Raw genomic sequence first — 8,055 nt, forward strand, 5'->3', positions numbered from 1 at the left:
TCTCTGCATTTTGCTGCTGGTTTGCAGAATGCATGTGAGTATGAAGATAAAAATGACATAATCGGACTCAGCATCCCTTACACTATACACGGCTTACTGTAGTTTTGGGGTGTTTTGGAGCTGACCAATTCCCTTTAAGCCATATACTTATCAGTTTGCTAAGAATTTAGCTATAACAAGTGTTTGTGAGCTGTCAGCAGTTCAGAGATAAGAGCTACACATCCAGCCGTCAGAGAAGCAAGCTGACTAATACGTGTAAAACTGAAAGTAAGATACTCTACAGACAGGCTGAAACCTAAAGGCGAGCAATTTTTTAAATATTGCATTATTGAATTGAACTAAAAATCATTTTTGGCCTTTGTAAAAAAAATCTCAGCCACTTTCCCGGCATAACAGTGTAATCTGTGTATTTGCAGAGCGGCCAGGTTCTGTTCTGTGTTTACATTGAATCCCATCATCTGAAGGCTCATGTGAATCTCTTATCTGTATTCTCCTGAAGCTCATACTTATTTATTTTATTTAGTTATTTTTAGTAAAGACCAATTGAAAAAAATTATTTTAAGCCCAAAATCAGGAGAATACAATAATAATAAAACAATGTCCCCAAAGGTGTCCATAGCCTTTCACCCTGTAGGACAAAACCCCTTGCAAAGTTTTAACACAGAACAATTGAAATATTGATTTTTAGCCCAAAATTAGAAAATGTAATCATGAAAAATTGCCCCTGAAGGTGTTCATAGCTATCAAAGAGGTCGTCTCACTTCAGCAAGTGACATTTATCATGTAGAGAAAAGTTAATACAAGCCACTTACTAATGTATTGTGATTCTCCATATTGCCTCCTTTGCTGGCTGGATTCATTTTTCCATCACATTATACACTGCTCGTTTCCATGGTTATGACCACCCTGCACTCCATCAGTGGTGGTCATGCTTGCACCCTAAAGGAATGTACTATGTGATTTTCATTGTACATTAGACAGTCTCATTCTATTGAAGCTAGGACCAATCTTCTACCTCACATGGGTCCAGAGATCTCCCCATTCATTGCTTCCATAATTTTGCTAGATGTATTTCAAGCTGGCAGCTGAGGGGTGTATTCTATCTCGGGGGACATGTCCTTTCTGCTTCAGCTCTTCCTTTTCACAGCTCAGGGGGTGTGTCCTTTGTCAGGGGGTCCGACTGCTGGGAGAATTAACAATCATGAGAACAGTGGTTCCAGAGTTCCCTACGTGAATGAAGCGGTGGAACACAGTATATTATGTCAGTCTGTCAGTATACAGCTGACACAGCTTATTAGTCTCTGCTTCCAGCAGGACCGAATAGGATTATGTACTTGAAAAGCCCAATAAAAAAATTCTGGACAACCCTAGTGCTATATACAGTAAGTGCATACAATAAATAAATTAAAACTGAAAGAGTAGACCCACTCAAAAATAATCTGGGTGTAAAGAGGTTGAGGAAAAGGCCAATCTATGAAATGCCTTTTACACAGGAAATACCAATAACACATGTCATGGTTAGGAATAATATAAATTCTACATTAAATGTTGCCTGCTTAACCTAGGAAGAATTGAAGCTCTGTCTAAAAAGCACTAAAATGGACAAATCACTTGGTCCAAATGGCATACACCCCTAAGGGAACTAAGTAATGTGACAGACAAGAGGTTTATTTATAATATTTAAACACTGTGCAATGACAGGGTCTGTTCCATAGGATTGGCGCCTAGCATATGTGGTGCCAGTATTCAAAAAGGGATCAAAAAGTGAGCCTAGAAACTATAGGCCAGGTAAGCTTAACCACCATTGTGGGTAAAATATATGAGTATTTTCTTAGAGATGCCACCCTGGAGTATATCATTGACAATAATCTGCGGAAGCAAAGAGATGAAACTTTTCCAAAGTTTCAAAAAAGCACCGCACCTTTCCTTCTTTACCTAGAGAAGCCTGAGCCCAATCCATTTTAAATAGATCACGATCGTGGATTCATACCTGCGGAATGGACTTGATACCAGTTGCTGCCACAAAATGTTAAAGCTTACGAGCTCCCAGAGAACTTGTATATTTATTCAGGTCTAAATATCCGAAGATAGCCCATAGATGTCCATCAGGAGCAAAATTTGTCAGTAAACTGTCGTATTTGTGTCCAGAAGGGTTTAATAAACGGGCACGACCTTAGGCAGCTAAATAAATTTAGCATCGGGAGAGTGAAACCTAAAACATTCCGAGGTTGGGTAAAGCACCATTCTGTGACCCTTCTGTAGAGCAAGATAAGATCTATGACAGACCTTTCATTTCTAGGAAACGAGCCAGCCAGCCGAGGGGAGGAATTTATGGGCTTGATCCAGAGCGTTCAGGCATCATAAAATTCTATGATGGATGATGCTAGGAGCTCAGGTCAGATGAGCCGCGGGTGGTCCAGGAGGTGCAACCAAAACATACGTGTATTCACTTCAATGGGGCCGCAAAAGATGCGGACAGCACTCCGTGTGCTGTCCGCATCCGTTGCTCCGTTCCATGGCCGCGCAAAAAAAAAAATAACATGTCCTATTCTTGTCCGCGCTTTGCGGATAAGAATAGGCAGTTATATTAAAGGCTGTCCGTGCCTTTCCGCAAATTGCGGAACGCACACGGACGCCATCCGTGTTTTGTGGACCACAAAACACACCACGGTCGTGTGCATGTAGCCTTACACAGATACTCTACAACCTATATTTATTGAGGACTCTGTGAGGGTAGACCCATTAAAGTGACCAAGGGGTCTCTGAGAGCGTGGGCCCACTAAATTCATCGAAGTGTCTCTGGGAGGGTGGACCCACTAAAATAACCAAGGTGTCTCTGGGAGGGTGGGCCCACTAAATTCACCAAGGTGTCTCTGGGAGGGCGCTCTCCCATCACCCATACACATTCTCTGGTGCCGCAGTAGGCCAGGCTACCACTGGCCATAAGCCAGGGATCTCTAACCAGCCGTGCAAAACTAAAACTCCCAGCATGTCCCGAGATTTCCCTGTTCATAGCAGCTGGAAAGACCAAGGAGTGATCACCAAACGGATTATCTGCCACGAGAGACAATGAACTGATTGTGTGTGAGCCCAGGGCTTCTTGTGTAATAAGCAGGAAAACCTCAATTGTGCAATCTAGAAATCTGCAAATATCACTGACTGTACAGACGTTATGTGACATCAGGATCCTAGTGTTTCTACGTCTTGCTTATGATTTTTTTGTATTCCTTTAAATAGGCCCTGTACTAAGAGCGAAGGATCCACACCGATCAGTCATAACATTAAAACTAGGTAAAGTGAATAACGGGTCATCTTGTGACGATGGCTCCCGTCAAGGGTGGTATATACAATACCGGAAAATGAATAAAGAAAACCTAGAAGGATAGGGGATAATTATTAGATTTGTGTTGATCCTCCTGCTGGGATCTCCACCGATCAAGAGAATGTGTAGTACCCCAGAGGGGGCACTACCATTCTTACACCTAGCTACTGTCTCTAATGGCTACCAAAGAATGTCATCTGGGTATTTAATTCCAGGTCCTCTGTGCCTTAATAATATTGTTATGCTACTGTTATTACATATAATGTGCCTGGTTGTCCAGGAGGAGGCAGTGTATCTGGCAGAAAGTACCATTAGATGGAGTGGAACTTACCATTCCATTCTCCTCTTTTTGGGCAGAAGTAGGCTAGTCCTGCTTCCTACCAGGGGATGGGTTGGGGGAAGATACAGTGGAGAAATGGAGTTCAGAGTTGGAGCAAGAGAGTGAAGTAGCACGGTGTGGTGAGGGAGCATTTCCCCTCACTGCTGCAGGAGCTTTGGGGAAGTAGCTCAGAGAGCAGCCCACTCCTGACTTAGTACTTCTGAGAGGCAAAACGGAGCCAAAGACCCCTACTCAGTAAAATGGGTCACAGGTTACCTCACTCTCATAAAAAACTGTAACTGAAGCCTGAGATTAGCACAGCAACAGAGAGATAAAGCAAAGTATTCAAGTTTACCTGCCAGTTTATACATAAAGATCACCCTGTAAAAAGAAACAACCCCCTCAAGCTTTTGTTGATATACTACTGACAGTTCAAATAGTGGTCATGAGTGCGAGAAGCACTCAAATTAGTACAAGGTGACGCTATCAGGGTCACTATTTTAGAGCCTGGATCTTTATTTTAAGGTACCAAAATTCCTTTTGTCCCATTTACTATAAGGACAAATGAACTATAGCATTTTTTCAGCCATACAGGAGGCGTATTAGGGGTTAAACTATCTGCCGCGCGGCTTCCGGGAGCGCTAGCATCCTTACCCATCCATAGCAACCGCTGGAGGCTGGCATATTAGCGATCCGCGGAACCGGAAGTGACGTCTACGTTCCACCGTACCAGAAGTAAGGTTGCGGCATGCGTTCCACGGGCCTGAAGGGCCCGAGGAACGCACATTTTTAAAGAGCAGAAGCCACCTCTACGCCACTGCCATATCGAGTCCTTGGGAGGAGGCAGTCATGACAGGAGCTGGGAGCAATTGGTAAGTTTACCTGAATGTCTTTGCATGTGAAAGCGAACAGTATGCCCTCCGATTGAAGGGCTTTTCTGTATATATATTTCTTGCATCTATTTTTTATTGTATCCTTTGGATTACAGGTAGCATCCCCACTATTAAAATAGGAGCTAGCGAGACGCCCCCAGCTCGCATCTGATAAGGTCTGTTTTATTATTATTAATTGTGACTTCCGCAGTATTCTTTCAAGACGAGAAATGGTATAATATATATACGGTGATTGTATCAATTTTACTTGTCCATGTAAACACTGTAATAAGTGTTATTATATATATCACTGGAACCGAGACCCCCTGAGGAGCCCTTGAATGGGGGCGAAACACGTTGGTGCATTGTGTTGTGGGGTACTACATTGGTACCTGACTCATAGACAACAATCATCTCTGTTGTGGCAGTATCATTTATTATATGTTAATTGTTCACATTATCACTGTTAGGGTGTTACAGGGAAAGTAGGGAAGGCACGAGGACAGGGAAACCCCACCATCAGGGGTGACCCCTGGGCAAAGGTTAGAGGAGGATTGTGTTAGGGAAAGAATTCCCATACAAGGATACTAACCGATGACCTCCCCAATCGTACTGTACACTGTGTATGTCTGTTTGTGTATTGTTTCTACGTTACAACTGTGGCAGATGCTATATGTATAATAATAAGTAGCCGGCCTGAGGTCTGCACTTATTGCTTGGAATTTCCTTTTGCCCTCCTAACGCAACAGTTAATTCTGTTTCTCTTTTGGCAGCCATGTCGTCTACTGGGGACGGTGATCGGGATCCTGGCAGGAAGAATCCTAGCAAGAGACGTCATCTCCAGTGCCACGACTGCCATATTGTCCTAGAGGACAATAAAAGGTATATTTTATAAGGGTCCAAAGCTGACTTGAGAGAGAATAATATTGATCAGAGGACCTATTATTATCTCAAAACATAATAAAACGTGTCAATACCTGCCAGTTTACCCTTAGCCTGCTGGAGCCAAGAGAAAGATCAAGTATTGTTTGGATGACACAAGTTTATTGCAAATTTATTCAAGTAAAAACCGTTAAACTTGCACAAGTCTGGACTCTACTTACTCCACCAACTATACAACTCCTTCTTTGCTGCGGAGCCCAATCGCAGGGAGCAATAGTATCCAGGTAGGAGCACCGTAACACCAACTATTAGAGCCACAACATACCACTTGGCATTCCTAAACACTGCGACCCGACCGGGCCCTGGGGGACGCCCTGCTGAAAATGGAGGCCCCCATACCCCCAAAATGAACAGAGCGGCAGGTCGGGCAATATGCACACTGCCACTCCAGTAATCACTATGGAAGTTCTGGGAATAGCTGAACCCTGTAGTCTTTCAATTGGGTCCGCCAAAAAAAAACAGAAGTTACTCCGTGTGCATTCAGTTTCCGTTTGTAAGTTTCGCAAAAAAATAGAACATGTCCTATTATTGACTGCATTATGGACAAGGATTGGAATGTTCTATTAAGGGCCAGCTGTTTGGTTCCGCAAAATACAGAATGCACACCGACGTCATCCGTATTTTTGGCGGAACCGTTTTTTGCGGACTGGAAAATACATACGGTCATGTGCATGAGCCCTAAATCCGCTGCCAGACACTTTTATCTCCCAAAAGGATTGGACAGTTTAAATCCAACAGCCTGATCCTCATCTACCACGATGGCAGATGTGTGGATACTGTCATACAGATAGCAGTCCGGTCCTGCTGAAATTGTCGAGTTTGTCCACATGCCTCTGGTCTATGTCCAGCTTTAGGGCTCATACACACGACCATATGTACAGGGTGGGCCATTTATATGGATACACCTTAATAAAATGGGAATGGTTGGTGATATTAACTTCCTGTTTGTGGCACATTAGTATATGTGAGGGGGGAAACTTTTCAAGATGGGTGGTGACCATGGCGGCCATTTTGAAGTCGGCCATTTTGAATCCAACTTTTGTTTTTTCAATAGGAAGAGGGTCATGTGACACATCAAACTTATTGGGAATTTCACAAGAAAAACAATGGTGTGCTTGGTTTTAACGTAACTTTATTCTTTCATGAGTTATTTACAAGTTTCTGACCACTTATAAAATGTGTTCAATGTGCTGCCCATTGTGTTGGATTGTCAATGCAACCCTCTTCTCCCACTCTTCACACACTGATAGCAACACCGCAGGAGAAATGCTAGCACAGGCTTCCAGTATCCGTAGTTTCAGGTGCTGCACATCTCGTATCTTCACAGCATAGACGATTGCCTTCAGAAGATACGAGATGTGCAGCACCTGAAACTACGGATACTGGAAGCCTGTGCTAGCATTTCTCCTGTGGTGTTGCTATCAGTGTGTGAAGAGTGGGAGAAGACGGTTGCATTGACAATCCAACACAATGGGCAGCACATTGAACACATTTTATAAGTGGTCAGAAGCTTGTAAATAACTCATGAAAGAATAAAGTTACGTTAAAACCAAGCACACCATTGTTTTTCTTGTGAAATTCCCAATAAGTTTGATGAGTCAAATGACCCTCTTTCTATTGAAAAAACAAAAGTTGGATTCAAAATGGCCGACTTCAAAATGGCCGCCATGGTCACCACCCATCTTGAAAAGTTTCCCCCCTCACATATACTAATGTGCCACAAACAGGAAGTTAATATCACCAACCATTCCCATTTTATTAAGGTGTATCCATATAAATGGCCCACCCTGTATTTTGGGTACCTCAAAACACGGATCCGCAAAAAAAAAAAACGGATGACATCTGTGTGACATCTGTATTGCATCAGTTTTTTTTTTTGCGGATCCATTGTAACAATTAAAATGGACATGAATAGGACATGTTCCTTTTTTTTTTGCGGAACGGACATGCGGACATACGGAAACGGAATGCACATGGAGTAGTTTCCGTTTTTTTGGCGGACTCATTGAAGTGAATGGTTCCGCATACGGACCTGTTAAAAAATGGAATGGAAACGGAAGAAAAATATGTTTGTGTGCATGAGCCCTTAGTGGTAAGATTTTTATTGAATATGTGCTGATTATGATCTATGGATGTGACGTGGACATTGAGGTGAGGATGCGTACGGAGAAGATGGAAGATCTCACACTACCATAAATGTTGTCCCCAGCAGCACAGACTATTTAAGTAGGGACCTGTGCACTTGTGTGATTACGATAGTGAGGACAGGGCTGTGTCATGACGTGACGAGAATGCCTATTACTAGACTTAGAAACAGACTCCCCCTCTCCGCACACAGAGCTGAGTAAGCGATATGAGAAGGATATGTCAAGGACACGCCCCTTCAGGTAACGTTTCACTAGGAAATCTGAATAACCTCCACATACGTAGGGTCTTGTAGAATATTTTCGTAAGTCTGTTGTACTTTTCTATGTCATAGATACTGTTACTCCTCTTTCCAGCATTGTGTCGAGCATTGTTCCTGGTGGGAGCGAATATCTCAGTCCTATTTACCCAGATCAAGATGGTCTTTATTTCTTCATCACTGGGATTACGTCTTC

This window comes from Bufo bufo, chromosome 4, assembly GCF_905171765.1.
Source record: "Bufo bufo chromosome 4, aBufBuf1.1, whole genome shotgun sequence".
Lineage (NCBI taxonomy): Eukaryota > Metazoa > Chordata > Amphibia > Anura > Bufonidae > Bufo > Bufo bufo.